The following is a 16,272-nucleotide window of genomic DNA, read 5'->3' as shown; positions in this document are numbered from 1 at the left end:
CATATTCAGGAAATTGTTGATGGGGCCTAAAAGTGTATTGGGGGGACACTGGTTGCCAGTATGGTCTGGAAATTCCTAGTGCTGTACTGTTGCTGAATTTGTGGACTTGATTAGCATTTAGGTCAGAGAGAATCCCATTGATGCACCATATAAAGCACTCTGAGCTTGCAAAATAAGAGTGTGGTTTAACTCTGAAGATAAATCACAGAATAGGAATAAATAAGAAGACAATCATAGTATGATATAGAGTTGGAAGGGACCTGAAGGGTCACCAAGTCCAACCTCTTCCAATGCAGGAATCACAGCTAAAGAATCCCAACAGATGGCCATCCAACCTCTGTTCTGTTTGAGAACTTCCAATGAAGGAGAGCCCACCATCTTCATTTGCCAAACAAGAAAGCACTAAATATGAGTAGCTAATAAATAATGAGAGGCTTAATGCAATTTTTAAAAGTGCCCAAATACTTCTGACAGTCACTAGCCAGAACTCCGGAAGCAGCTGGGCAGAACGCTGCCTGCAGCACTTCTTTGTATCTCTGCAATGAAAACAGCCAATGGCTCGTATTGTGATATAGTCACTTCTGTACCCAGAGCAAACATCCAGTACTATATGCCTGCAGGACACAGCACCACACAAGTTAAAACACACTCACACATGTATCCAGGACACTATATGTAGTGGGCAGAGAAACTTGCACTCCAATCCAGCAAAGGAGGTCAGTGCAGATAACCAGTATGGATGCTTTTTGTCCTCATTGCATTGTTTTCAAGCTGTGTGTGTGTATTATAATAGATTATGGCGCACTGGCAAGCTTATTCTGATGCAACTCATCACATGTAAAGACCTTTTGAAAGGGCTGCTAGATTAGGGCGTAAAAGTCAAAAAAGAGAAAATATCCCAAAACTGATTCCTTTGGAGAGCGACTGATCAAATAAATTCATTTAAAAATAAGAAAGAATGGTAGTGGACATTCAGACCTATGGCTCCTGAATTTCAGTCTCCTGTAGACTATTTCTGCTCTTCCAACATGAATCAGCTCACTAGCTGAAATGTTGCCATTTGGTCAGCAGCAGGTAAGCAATAAATCATACGGTGTCAGTAAAGTTAACTCTTAATTCAAGGAAACAATGTTGACTCAGCAACTCATCCTGGTAGATCTTGCCCCTATAAGGCAGTTGTGGGGACTGAGGGTCTGTGCCTTCCCACAGTTCCCTAAGTCATCTCCTCCCTTGGGACCTTCCCAAGCAATCCGAGACTCCGTTGCTGTGTCTATCTTTGCTCCGCTCTCTTCATAACTCTTCTGGTTCTGGGAGATATGGGGGGGAGCTGGTCGCAGCAGGAGGCAGAGACACCTGAGACACTTCCCTAGTCAGGTTCATCTCTGCCTCTTGCCCTCCCCCCACCTGCTTCAGCTTCAGCTTCTGCCTCTGATTATCCCGGACTTCTCTCTGCCGCAGTCTATTCCTGCTCACCGAACCCTGTTGCCCCCACAGCTTCCAATACCTCCCCTTCCCATTATTTTTCCTCTTCTTCCTCTGACCACTCATTGTGATCCCACCACCAATTCTTGGGCTCTGAGCCTTCTTCACTTGGGGCTTCCCCAGCTGGTGCCTCCCACCATTCCTCTGCACCCAGCCAGTCCATGACACTGTCCAGTCAGGAGCAGTTGTGCACCACCTCATCTTCAGGTTCCTCCCCCTCCTCAGTATTCCATGGTTGGCTTTGCTTTTCTGTGCTGCCTTTGGCAACAAGGCAATGGCCAGCTAAGTTGTTCCATCTGATACCCTCACTAAGTCTCTACATGCTTTTCTTCTACTACCGCTTCAAAGGCAGGCCTTCCTATTCCCAAAATCAAAACTTTACACATTTAATGGTATCTTAATAATTCTAAATATGTTGCACAGTCTTTAATGCCTATTCTGTTCTTTGTCCAGGATGCATCCAGATGCCCTATTACTATTACTTCACTATTTTTAATGGAAGCTGAAAATTCAGGGATAGAACTATAGTCAGTATGATGATGTAACAGAGGAGACATAATGCTTATAGAATCGTAGCACCATATAATTGTTTTGCACAGAAGCACTTTAAAATGGACTGGATTTTATTTCTCTGTGGTGCAACTGAAGCTACCAAGAGAGACCTGTCTAATAAGCAACCATTGTACTCAGGCCGATGCAATTTTGTAGCAGCCTATTTCTCACTGGAGAAGAAATTGGATTTGAGACGGTTGGCTCTTTAATTCCTTGCCTGTAATTCTCTGGCTCTCTTTTCTTCCTTGAGGCATTAGCTGTAAGCATAGCAACATCTCCTGGCAAGGACTGGCCATGGCAGCTCTATTTCAATGTGTTCTCAAAAGGCAGATTTAGCAGGCTGGTTTGCAACAACAGATATCCGAATGCTGCTAGCTGTCAACATCAATATGCGAATGCTGACAATACCCAAACAATTTTGTGAATGCCTACAAAAATGTTTTTCACTTCCCTTTCACTCAAAGGCTTAGCTGGCAAATGCACTGAGGTCGTGACCACTAATGTTCAGAGGTGCATATGTTGAGATTTCAGTCATTTGCAACATTCATCTGGGATGTAAATGCCAGCAGTCGCCAAATGTCCCTCATATATTGTGATGCATACCCCAGACTTCATCCAAAAAGATGTGCAGCTGAATGTTCATATAGGAATGAGCGATAAAGAATAAGAGAGCTGTGCACATGACTACTATCAAAATGGGAGTTGGTGCAGCATATTATTAAGAGAAGAGTCTGAAGTGGAATCAAGGCAGGCCTTGACACTCTATCTTCAGGATCTCACTAGAGGCCCTTCTCCCATGATGACCACAGGGACATGGGAGTGCCTGATATGTCCATCCATACAGCACTCTGTGCTCCCACCACAGGAACTCCTAAAGAACTTCCTTTCCCTGGGGAGAGGCGAGAAGCAATAGAGATGGATGGGTGATCCGCCACAATCCAGCTTTCAATGTTGCCTCCTGTCCCCAACTGCTACCGCAAAGACTTCTAAAAAACCTTTGTGTCCTGAGGTAAGAAGAACAAGCTTTCAAGGGGGCTTTCTTTCTCCTGCTTGTATCATTGTTATTGATGCTTATTGTTTTAGAAATTTAATGTAAACTGCTTTGTGAGGTCCACCTGAGATATACTTTTTTTAAAAGGTAACTATCACCGCCCACTTGCTCATAGCTGTAACATCAGAAGCCCCAGGTCCCCTGGGAGGCATCTAGGATGCAGTTCCTTCTAAGGCCAGAACTGCCCCACCTATCAGGAAGGGGGTAGTTGGCATAGGAAGAAGCCATATTGTAGGGCTCCTGTCATGTCAGCTGGTACTTCTACTGTTACTGTTACTTCTACTGTTACTGTTACTGTTACTGTTTTATAACAGCTGCACTGGCTGCCAGTTCATTTCTGGGCCCAATTCAAGTGTTTAACTGTTACCACGGCAGTGATGTAGGGAATATACATGCAGTGGTCCCTGTGTCTCTGTGCTTATGGTAGACAAAGCACTAGGTGGACTTAAGCAAGACCTTGGTCTCTTAGTTGCCTTAAGATGTTAACAATCTTGGTTTACCTTGCAGGGATTTTGTAAGGATTTGGAATCTCCATAAAGCATTTTTTAACACTGAAATATGCTATGTAAATATTAAGCATTCTTAATGCCCATTACCATGACAACCTTGAGCTGGTTATAGTTGGAATTCATGGGGAGAAGGCAACACATTCCTTTGCTTCTTTTTGTTTTCATTTTCCTTGTGATACTAATCAGTGAAGGGGACACTGATTCCTTAATTAGCATGAATATTTGAGACTCATTTTTTAAAAAGCAGCTTTTCAATTTTCCCTTATGTTGCAAAATGCTATCTCCAGAAAAACTGAAAAGCAACAGTTTGCACAATGTAATGTGCAGTGATAAAAGGGAGACAACACAAATTGCTTGACCTGCACACCAACCCCCCTTTCAGCAACCTATTGCAAGTGCTAAAGGAATAGGAGCTGATGTCTTGTATCTCATAGCAACCTGAAACAGATGCCTTTGAGACTTTGGTTCACCCTTTGTATTACAAATAAGATTCTACGTAAATCTGGGTCTCCAGGTAAAGGTAAAGGTAAAGGTACCCCTGCCCGTACGGGCCAGTCTTGACAGACTCTGGGGTTGTGCGCCCATCTCACTCAAGAGGCCAGGGGCCAGCGCTGTCCGGAGACACTTCCGGGTCACGTGGCCAGCGTGACATCGCTGCTCTGGCCAGAGCCAGAGCCAGAGCCGCACACGGAAACGCCGTTTACCTTCCCGCTGGTAAGCGGTCCCTATTTATCTACTTGCACCCGGAGGTGCTTTCGAACTGCTAGGTTGGCAGGCGCTGGGACCGAGCAGCGGGAGCGCACCCCGCCGCAGGGATTCGAACCGCCGACCTTTCGATCGGCAAGCCCTAGGCGCTGAGGCTTTAACCCACAGCGCCACCTGCGTCCCACCGGGTCTCCAGGTACTAGACCTCAATAGCGGACCTATATAGTAAGGAGAGAAAATGTGGTATCCCCTTCCCCTCCAGTTCATGTTATGATTCTTTCAAAGTTTGTGCTCCTATGTGGAAGCTGGCTAGTGAATTTATATCAGGGCAGGAGGAAGAGGAGGAGGAGGAGATGCTGCCCATCTGATTGGGCTGCACCAGCCACTCTGGGCAGCTCCTAGCAAAATATTAAAAACACAGTAAGACCTCAAACATAAAAAACTTCCCTGTACAGGGCTCCCTTCAGATGTCTTCTAAAAGTCAGGTAGATGTTTATTTCCTTGACATCTAATGGGAGAGCATTCCACAGGGCAGGTGCCACTACCGAGAAGGCCCTCTGCCTGGCTCCCTGTCAGGGAGGATGTTAAGGAGAAGCAGCTGGGTGTTGCACATTATTTATGCCACACGTTTGTGGAGGGAGGGGGGGTGTTTGTCTTATGGCGTTGCTCAGCATAGAATGAGTACATGGTAGGGTCTATAAGGTGCCAAGGGGGGCCATGAGCTAGGCCTTCAGCAGCCAGTCTCCAGTAGCGCCTTACTTCTTCTGCCCCAAGTACCTGGTGTCCTCAGAGATGAGGCAGACTAGACCTTACAGAAAAAGATGTCCTTTCTGTGCTGCACTTCCAGCCTGAATAAAGTCAGCTGACCTTGCCAGCTTCGATATTGTCAGCTGATTATCCAAGTCAGTTAGGACACACCAGGATTCCTTATTGCTTCTCGGTCTAATTTTTGTTTGAAGGATATTGTGTTGTTTAATTATTTTGTATTATTATTATTTATTATTACTCTGAGCTGACCTGGCATTCAACAACAAAAGGCAAAGACCTGAGGGCTGGCTAAGAGGACAACTGCAGTTCCCCAGGTTGGAGGAAGGGTTGGCACACGGCCTGTCCCAACTCCCACCCCATATCTGCCCCTACCCTGAACCACTGTGATTGGGGCACCCACTGCTCTCTCCCACTCCCCTCTTCCCAGGCACACCCCACAAAGAATCTTGAATTTAAACACATACCAGTTACAACAGTTTAAAACAATTCAAAATAATTAAAATCAGATTAAAGCAGTTTAAAACATCTTTGACAGGTGGGGCGATGACAACAGAACTGGGACAGCATCCCAACTCAACTTCCAAAGTTTCAGTCTGTTGGTCAGTCAGTCAGGGCCCCGCCCACCCCAGGCCAGGTGGAAGAGGCTTGCTGCCAGGCCAGGACTCACAGCTGAGATGGAGGGGTTCACAGCATTAAATTTCTGAGAGAGTCTTGCTTCACAGCAGCCGTGGATTCAGGAAGAAATCTACCACCGTGTTCTGACCCTCTCCCCAGCTTTCTTGCCTTTAACAGCCTGCAACCCTGTTTGTTCCCCTTTAGTTCACACGATGGCCAACCCTAAAACTCTCCTTCAAATTCTTTGTCTTCTAAGTGAGTTGAGGGAGGAGCATGGAGCTCCCTCTTTTTGGCTTTCCTAATGGCTCATCTAAGGTCTAAGGGTGAAGTCTTGCTCCTGTCCATCATAATACTGGACAGATCAATACAGGGTTTTGAGAGAGGTTAATTTTAACTATTAATTGAGAAACAGCAGCCATAGTCTAGGCCAGGAGTGTTTTCCCTTGGTGACCCCGCCATGTTGAAAAATGTGTGTGTATGCATGGTGTTTCCTGTCCTGTCCAGAAATGCACTGTGCTAGATGAAGCAGGGTCTAGAACTTTTCTAAATAAATTGAATAAAACTGCTTAACCCACTGAAATATATATTTGAAAAGTGAATATTAAGGGGAACAATGCCCATTGTTAAGCCAGGTAGGTAAAGTAATGGTGTCATGTCCTCCATTGTGACACGTCCCCCTGCTGAGTGACTTGGCTGAGCACTTTGGGAAGAGCAACCATTTGAGGATAGCTAGTCCAGGCAAAAGGAGCTAGTTTGTGACAAAACAAATAGGTTTCCAGTGCATTGAAGAGATTCTTTTCATCTCAGGTGTAAGTAGGATTTCTAATTCTTTCTACATTCCGCTTCTTTCACTTTTCCTTCCACGAAAATCCATCACTATATGGATCTGCATGGGCTGCTGTCCTGGTCTTGTGGACATGTGTGTTGGAAGGACAGAAGATAAACAATGAAATTTGCTACCATAACATCTTAGAGCTTGAAGGGCAGCGGCTGAAGAAGGAGCAAAAAGGGTTTCTCCTGTGTGTGTTTCTTGTGGCTGATTAGCTGCTCTCCCTGTGCAAAGGTCAGAGGGGGCAGGGTTTCTGTTGAGGCAGGTGATTAGCTGTGGAAGGAGCATATCAGAGCTTGAAGGGCAGCAGCGCGCACAGTTTGATCCATCTTTTAGATTTAGGGGAGCTAGTCTCAAACGTTTGTTGGGGGAGACCTAGGTTTTTTTTTGGGGGGGGAGTTATTTGTCCTGTCTGCACGCTTCTTATGATGGAGGACCGCTGTAGCCACCCCCAACGACACGTTTTCAAGATGGAGAGTGAGGGAACAGCTGCAGTCGCCTGCGGTTCCTGCGCAATGTTTGCCATCTTGCCAAAGGTTGCAGGCAGCTTTACCTGCAGCAATTGCATGTTGATTGCCCTCTTAAAAGACAAAGTCCAGCAACTAGAGGAACATGTGGCTACGCTCCAAAGAATTAGAGAGCTGGAGCTCTTCTTGGAAGCAACAGAGCACACCGTCTCCACCAAGGAGGAGACAGGGGACTCCCCTGAGAAGGAGGCTAGTTCACCAACACAGGAGCCAGATATATGGAGAAACGTGACTCAAAGAAGTAGAAAACCCAGGGTTCGCTCTGATTGTTTAGAAATACACAATTGCTTTGAGGTCCTCTCCCCTAGCATGGAAGACGAAGAGCAGACTCCATTTGAGGATCTCTCCCTCATTACGGTCGATCAGGTATATGAAGACGAGCAGCAAAGTCAGTCCTCAGGGAATGTGCAGGTGACCTTGGAACGGACAGCTCACAGAAGAACCCCGACCAAACCTAAGAGGAGGCATGTAGTGGTGATAGGGGATTCCCTACTGAGGGGAACAGAAGCAGTGATCTGTAGGCCTGACAAGATGTCTCGGGAAGTGTGCTGTCTCCCCGGGGCTAAGATCCAAGATGTAACTCAACGACTGCAAGGAATCATAAAACCCACTGACAAATACCCCTTCCTCTTGGTTCATGTGGGAACCAATGACACTGCAAGCAATAGCCTCCAAAAGATCAAAAGAGACTATGAGGCTCTGGGCAGGAAATTGAAGCAATTAAATGCACAAATTGTCATCTCATCTGTCCTCCCAGTTGAACGACGTGGCCCAGGGAGAGAGAGAAAAATAGTGGAAGTGAACAGCTGGCTTCGCAAATGGTGTAAACAGGAACGGTTTGGATTCTTAGATCACGGACTGCAGTTTCTTGAAAATGGACTTCTGGCAAGCGATGGGCTGCACCTCACAACGGTTGGGAGGAATGTTTTTGCCAAAAATCTCAGAAACCTCATCAGGAGGGCTTTAAACTAACTAATGTGGGGGAGGGAGACAGTGCTCCTGAAGGTAGGAGTCTATCAATTGATGAACATGATCATCCAAATGGCATAGACCAAATGGAGCAAACAGCACGCAGACCTAGTGGTGGGAGGAAAAAATCCTTAAATAAGAGACACGGGGGAATGATTAATGGACTTCAATGTCTGTACACTAATGCGCAAAGCATGGGTAATAAACAAGATGAGCTTGAGCTCTTGCTACAGCAAACTAAATATGACATAATAGGCATCACTGAAACCTGGTGGGATAAGTCCCACGACTGGAATGTAATAATGGAGGGATACAATCTATTTCAGAGAAACAGACCAGACAAGAAAGGAGGAGGAGTGGCGTTATATGTCAGGGATGTGTATACCTGTGAATACATCCAAGATTTAGAACCTCAAAGCCAAAGTGAGAGCATTTGGGTCAAAATTAAGGGAGAGAAGAATAACAGTGACCTCATTGTGGGAGTTTACTATAGATCCCCAAGCCAAACGGAGGACATAAATGATGCCTTCCTGGAACAGATGGCCAAGCATGCAAAAGGAAGGGAGATAGTAGCAATGGGGGACTTCAATTACCCGGATATTTGCTGGATGTCAAACTCAGCCAAGAGCATAAGGTCAAACAGATTCCTCACTGGCCTTGCAGACAACTTCATTGTCCAGAAAGTGGGAGAAGCAACAAGAGGAACAGTCATTTTAGATCTGGTCCTAACCAATGTTGATGACCTGGTTAGTGGGGTAGAAGTGGAAGGATCATTAGGCGCGAGTGATCATGCTCTTCTGAAGTTTACTGTACAGCGGAAAGGAGCAGCCAAGCATACTAGGACTCAATTTCTTGACTTTAAGAAAGCCGACTTCATAAAACTTAGGGAAGTGCTGGGTGAGATCCCATGGACAGTAATACTAAAAGGAAAGGGAGTTCATGATGGCTGGGAGTTTGTTAAGAGGGAGATAGTAAAAGCACAACTTCAGGCAATACCAATGAGACGGAAACATGGAAGGTGCCTAAAGAAGCCAGGGTGGCTATCTAAAGAACTTTTAACTGAGTTAAGATTAAAAAAGGATGTGTACAAAAAAATGGAAAAGGGGGGAAACCACCAAAGAGGAATTCAAACAAATAGCCAGCACGTGTAGACACCAAGTCAGAAAAGCTAAAGCACAGAATGAACTCAGGCTTGCTAGAGAGGTTAAAAGCAACAAAAAAGGCTTTTATGGGTATGTTCGTAGCAAAAGGAAGAACAAAGAAACAGTGGGGTCACTCAGAGGAGAAGATGGTGAAATGCAAACAGGGGACACAGAAAGGGCTGAACTCCTCAATGCCTTCTTTGCCTCAGTCTTCTCCGAGAAAGAAAACAATGCCCGACCTGAAGAATTTGGAGCAAATGATTCAGCAGAGGAAACACAGCCCAGAATAACTAAGGAGATAGTACAAGAATACTTGGCTAGTTTAGATGTATTCAAGTCTCCAGGGCCAGATGAACTGCATCCAAGAGTATTAAAAGAACTGGCAGATGTGATCTCAGAACCACTGGCAGTCATCTTTGAGAATTCCTGGAGAACAGGCGAAGTCCCGGCAGACTGGAGGAGGGCAAATGTTGTCCCTATTTTCAAAAAGGGGAAAAGAGAGGACCCAAATAATTACCGCCCAGTCAGTCTGACATCAATACCAGGGAAGATTCTGGAGCAGATCATTAAGCAAACAGTCTGTGAGCACCTAGAAAGGAATACTGTGATCACCAATAGTCAGCATGGATTTCTGAAAAATAAGTCATGTCAGACTAACCTGATCTCATTTTTTGACAGAATTACAAGCCTGGTAGATGAAGGGAACGCAGTGGATGTAGCCTACCTTGATTTCAGCAAGGCAATTGACAAGGTGCCCCATGATATTCTTGTAAAGAAGCTGGTAAAATGCGGACTTGACTATGCTACCACTCAGTGGATTTGTAACTGGCTGACTGACCGAACCCAAAGGGTGCTCATCAATGGTTCCTCTTCATCCTGGAGAAGAGTGACTAGTGGGGTGCCACAGGGTTCTGTCTTGGGCCCCGTCTTATTCAACATCTTTATCAAAGACTTGGATGATGGACTCAAGGGCATCCTGATCAAATTTGCAGATGACACCAAACTGGGAGGGGTGGCTAACACCCCAGAGGACAGGATCACACTTCAAAACGACCTTGACAGATTAGAGAACTGGGACAAAACAAACAAGATGAATTTTAATAGGGAGAAATGTAAAGTATTGCACTTGGGCAAAAAAAAAATGAGAGGCACAAATACAAGATGGGTGACACCTGGCTTGAGAGCAGTACATGTGAAAAGGATCTAGGAGTCTTGGTTGACCACAAACTTGACATGAGCCAACAGTGTGACACGGCAGCTAAAAAAGCCAATGCAATTCTGGGCTGCATCAATAGGAGTATAGCATCTAGATCAAGGGAAGTAATAGTGCCACTGTATTCTGCTCTGGTCAGACCTCACCTGGAGTACTGTGTCCAGTTCTGGGCACCACAGTTCAAGAAGGACACTGACAAACTGGAACGTGTCCAGAGGAGGGCAACCAAAATGGTCAAAGGCCTAAACATTAGGAAGAACTTCCTGACAGTAAGAGCTGTTCGACAGTGGAATTTGCTGCCAAGGAGTGTGGTGGAGTCTCCTTCTTTGGAAGTCTTTAAGCAGAGGCTTGACAACCATATGTCAGGAGTGCTCTGATGGTGTTTCCTGCTTGGCAGGGGGTTGGACTCGATGGCCCTTGTGGTCTCTTCCAACTCTATGATTCTATGATTCTATGATTCTATGATTCTACAAACTTGAATGGTTTTCTAGGAGAATTAAACACATTTGTGGAGTATCCATGGCTACTAGCCAGGATGACTTATGTATGGCCCTGAATGCCAGTTGCTAAAGAGTAGGGAGAGTGTTACCTGCTTCCAGGCTTTGCGTGGGCATCTGGTTGGCTACTGTGAGAACAGGATGCTGGACTAGATGCCATTTGGGTCTGGTCTGGCACACTCTGCTTCCATTCCCACTTAGTCTCGGTCTTCCTGCAAGCACTGAACTCCATTGATCTGACTTTAGCTGAGGTTTGCAGAATGCAAATTTGCACAGGCTTCTAAAGATGTGCAATAATTATAGGAGGAGAGTACCTTAAGGACAAAAAGTCAACTCCTTGATGCTGGTGGACGTGCCAGTCTGCTTTATGGCAGCTTTACTGACAGGCTGTATCACTTGGCTGTCCTGGGTCTCACCAAAAAAGATTAGCCTGCTAAAAAAAGACGATGAACTCAAACACTTAGTATCTGCTTGTTTCTTTTGGAAAAAACAAAACAAACAAGAAAACCTTTTGTAGCTCTTTCCATACCAATTACTTTTGAACTATGTATGCCTCATGTCTTCTGAATCTCATCTATGCCTATCCTTCAAAGAAATAAGAAAAGGGATATTATCTTGGTGTCAGAACCAGTTCCTTCTGATGGGAGACAGAAATTGTAAGTAAGCAACCTGTCCTGTGAGCAAGCCTGACCTGGAAGTTTTAATAAGGGTCGGGCTGTGCCACACAACCCAGCTCTTTTTTCTTATTGCTGTGGAGACGCTTCCTTTTTGATTTTAGGAAAAACAAAGCCCGTTTTGCACAGTGCATCACTCACTCTCACAAGATGTAGAGGTAGCCACCAGCCAGGATGGCTTTTAAAAGAGGATTCCACAAATTCATGGAGGATAAAGCTAAAAATGGCTAACTAGTCATGGTGACTATGTTCTAACCAGTGGCTCCGGCACGGGGCGCAGAGAGCAGCCGGGGTGTGGCTGGCGCACGTCCCGGGGGGCATGGCGCGCATCCTGGGGGTGTGGTATGCGTCTTGCGGGGGCGTGGGGCCCAGCGTGGGGGGGGCAGCCATGATGGCACCCCACTGGGATTGTGGTGCCAGGGGCGGTGCGCTCCCCGCCCCCCTCCGCCAGTGGCAGAATAGCTCTGAATCAGAGGTGGGGCGAGTGCTGCTGTGCTGGGGTCCTGCTTTGGGGCCTTGCCTAGGCATCTGACTGGCACTGTGAGAACCGGGTGCTGGACTAGATGAGCCCCTGGCCTGATCCCGCAGGCTCTTCTTTTGTCCTCTCCTTCGGTCAGAGTTCAGCAGCAGAACTGACATCTCCATAGTCCAAGGTTCAGGAGAGTGACGGACTTTCATCATGATATCTGGATGTTTTAAAGCCATGCGTGGGGAGCTGTAGACCCTTGCAGCCGAGCTGCAACAGAAAACTTCCTGGTGAATATATTTAGGGTTACAACTTCCACCTTTATTCACATCTGTGTAAGCCATCTTTCCTTCCTAGAAATGTTCGATAACATTTAAGGACATCATACCTCATTTCCTCACTCTTATCTATTTACTTATGTTGCCTGGAGCTGTGGCTAAATTTAATCCAGGCTATCGGACACAATGGCCTATAAATATGATTTCATTTGTAAATATTTTCCTTCTTAAGGCATCTAGGAATTATTACACTAGCCACTAGCTGACAGTCTAATATACTGTTTTAAAAGAACAGTGTTTTAATCCTTGCATAGGTGAGAGGAGCAACTCTGAAGCAGGTAGTGGTGGTTATTTGCTAGGAAATAAATAATCCCTCCCAGTGATTTATCATTATGTGAGTAAAGAACTTTTTGAAGCCTCCACATCAAGTCTTACTTTTATTGACTGCCTTCTTTAAAGATGAACTGTCAGGCTTAAACACAAGTTACTCTCTGCTGCTGCCATTCCTTGGGCAACTGTTTATTACCTCTAACTTGAAATAAATAGCATGCAAGGAGATCCATTTCTCCCTGCTTGAACAATTGGCTCTTTCCTAGTGCTGGCAATCAATAGTAATATTTCTGGACAGAACTGCCATTAAAAATTAAATGCTAGCTGAAGTTACTACCCCTCTGACCTCATTGCTCCCCTAGCTATGACAGCAAGCAAAAGGAGCAGAATATAAACCATCCAGGCTATACATAATAAATTTTTAAATATATTGCACAAGCCTGTAATTTTCCCCTAGATTGAAATCCATCCATGTGTTTAGAACTGCTCATGTGGATGTTTCTGGTCTTATATGCAGCCAGATTTATAACTTTCATAAACATCCTATACAAAGCTGGAAAGCTGGAAGCAAAGATCCAAATCTTTGTTGTGTCTGTAGCTGCTGTTAGCCTACCAGTTGGGGGTGGGGGTGGGAATCAAAGATCACACATGGTACAACTTATTTAAAAACAAATATACATGCATATGCATCCATGATTTATGATCATTCAGAATGTTTATGAATTATTCTGATTTAGAGAGCTGTCCATCGTAATTAAAAAATATCTTAGGAACAGATCTTGTATGCATCAGGACAATCAAAAATGTGTTTTGATTATTTATTTATTTATTTATTCGCATGGACCAAATATGCCCCCTCAAACGGCTTATGCCCCTTATAGAGATATAATGCATAGTGTTTTACTTGTCATATTCACTTTGAAAACTTAAACTGAAGAGTTGGAATATATGGCCTCTAATGAAACATTAAAAGGTTATACACGTCATTTAATAATATAAATTTCCATGCTGAATCTGTCTTATCCCAGTGGTTTAGGAGGAAACTTTCATCACGTCTATACCAATATGAGCCAAACTGGACATGGTACTAAAAGTGTGGCCGCTACCAATTTGACATTTAGCTCCTCCCTCTTCCCCTGTTTAGCTTATCATTCCTGTGTCCTAAAGTCATTCTTATCATTGTAGTGTGGAGCAGGAAAATACACAAAACTAAAGTTTCAGGAAACAGGTAAATTTTACTAGCGTATGAAGAGGCTTTGTGGGGATAGAGACATAGCAGTCATTATTCAGGGACAACTGCATGTTCAGCATCATTGCAGTTCTCAACTGTAGAGGTTGTTGGAGCAAGTTATCTACCCAGGAGCTGTCCTCAGTCCTGAAGGAGATGTCCCTTACTTTCACTGTTGCATCAATTCCTAGTCAATCTCTTTAGCTTCCTGTCACCTCTGCCTTTTGCCTCCATTTTATTTCTACCCAGCTTTATCCAACCCGTTAGATGTGTGACTTTCCATGTGGGTCACAGCTAAGACAGAAAAAGGAAGGGAAGAGGCACATGAGCTCCTCATCTTCTCTCAGTGGGTGGGAAGGCAGTGAGTATCCTCAGAGTACAGCATTTGACTCCTGATGTTTTGATTGAAGCAACATATTCTAGAAAGATGACTAACCATCCAAACTCAAAATATGTTTTATCCTCTTCAGTATCTTTTTGCAATGGTTACATAATAAAGTCAAGTCAATCAAAAAATCATGGGTTTTTCGGCTTGGCAAATTCTTCAAAACAGAAATGACAGCAAACTTCCCAGTAGGCTTATCAGTGGCTTAAACTCTTGACAAACCTTTTGCCAAGAATCATTGGCTTCCATGCACCTCATGCAGCCTTGCTTCCTTGGACTTTAGTTATCACCTGAAGAAAGAGCACCATTCTGGGATAATGGGTCCACTGATTATCATATGGACATTCAGATAATAATTCATTACACTCACACTCACACACACACACACACACACACACACTTAAGTTACCCAGAAGACACTGCCACCAAACAGAGACACACACATCTAGAAATGTTTTTCTTAGATAAAGAACAGTGGTTGAATCAAAGCCAGAGATTACACCACACTTCTGAACTGATCAGTGTGCTAAAGAGAGAGAGAGATTCAATAAGGACTAGAATATTATATTGTGATTTTCCCTGGATACAACGATTCACTTTTGTAATGCATGTACAAGAGAACTGGTGACTAGGTAAGGAGAACCATTTCAAACATTCTGCTCCAAAGTGAAAATTGGATCCAAACAAAGAGAATGAGTGAGATAGATGAAAGCAGCATCTGAGACGGCTGCTTCAGTGAGTGAGTAAATTAATGCAAAAGGGTGTGATACTGATATCCAGGGAAATCAGGATCACAGCAAATGAAGCAAACATCAGTCATGGAAAATCCAAACAAGAGAGTGCCTGGGGATATGACGCTTGTCTGATTTTCTTATACAGTTTGCCCAAATAATTATAGGATTTAATCCTTGGAAATGAACAGAATTTGATAGGCAGAAGGGAAAGAATTGAACCATATATGTAGTTCATACACTGTCAAGGATTACCAAAGAAGTGAGCAGAATAGCTAATTGTAAATACAGGATTACAGAAGGGGGAAAGCATCAAGTGAAGAACAATACCAGGCAATGAGCTGCAGGGAGGGCAAACCATGGAACACAATTTTAGATATCAGGAGGTGTGGGAGAGGGGCAAAGCAGTTACAGGGTGTGGGAGGGCAAGATTCAGCATGGTCCAAAGTCCTATTCTTGGGCACATTCAAGGTTAAATTGCAGAAAAGCATCACATTTTCAGAATATTAACTGCAGTTTTCTTTCTTTATAGCTCCTGGCAATAATGATAATATCATTGAAATATTCATTTCTCTAAAGCAAAGGGATTTGTGCCTTTGACATGCATATATAGTATATAGGCCCTTGTAAATGTGTTGAGTGATTTTTGTTTTTATCTGTAAGCCATCTTACATTCTACCAGGGAAAAAGGCAGGGTCTAAATACTAATACTAATACTAATACTAATGATAACAATTTGAAGTTAATAGTCAGAGTGTTGAGCCATCTAGCTGTCCAGAAACACAGGCGCATCAGGGAAATAATCACGTTACAATTATTCCCTTTTGTTTATGAAGTGCTAAAACCCTTGGCACCAAACAATGATTTAAAAAATAAAATGGGTCCCATCCAGAGGCTTATAATCCAATTAAACAGGTCATAACTAGGAAGGGAAATAAAGAGGGGTCAGTCAGGAAAAGCCAGAGTGAAGGCAGGGATGTGTCTAAAAATCAAACCAGAAGTGACAGCAGCAGACACATGCTGTAGTCACACGTCTGTTCTATTTTTGTAAAAAGCAGGAGATGGAGAGACAAAGTCACATGGTAAGGCTAGACTTCAGTCAAGCTCAGACACAGGCTGCTCTTCGGGTTCAACTTCCACCCCTGGTGGTCCGCGATCCGAAAGGGTCAGAGGCAGTTCATCTGGGCAAAGGTGGGCAGGTTGATGGACATGTTCCAGAGCGGGTAGACTGATGGAAGAGCTGGCTTAGATGGTTGGCCATCATATGGCCAAACATAGTGGGTACTGATTGGCTTGTGGGATCAGCTGACAGTATTCAGGC

At 44.3% G+C, this 16,272-nt stretch overlaps 1 long non-coding RNA gene across 1 annotated transcript; it reads left to right on the top strand.

The window, feature by feature from the left end:
* The first annotated feature begins 5,734 nt into the window (after positions 1 to 5,734).
* On the top strand, positions 5,735 to 15,596 carry LOC307218938. The gene is made up of 3 exons (XR_013840160.1): positions 5,735 to 6,495; positions 12,151 to 12,289; positions 14,085 to 15,596. It is a non-coding gene; the product is annotated as an uncharacterized lncRNA (long non-coding RNA).
* Positions 15,597 to 16,272: the final 676 nt, after the last annotated feature.

This window comes from Podarcis cretensis (genome assembly GCF_951804945.1).
Source record: "Podarcis cretensis genome assembly, chromosome: 6".
Taxonomy (NCBI): Eukaryota; Metazoa; Chordata; class Lepidosauria; order Squamata; family Lacertidae; genus Podarcis; species Podarcis cretensis.
The sequence above is the reverse complement of the archived record's forward strand: the minus strand, read 5'-3'. Positions and strand labels throughout refer to the sequence as shown.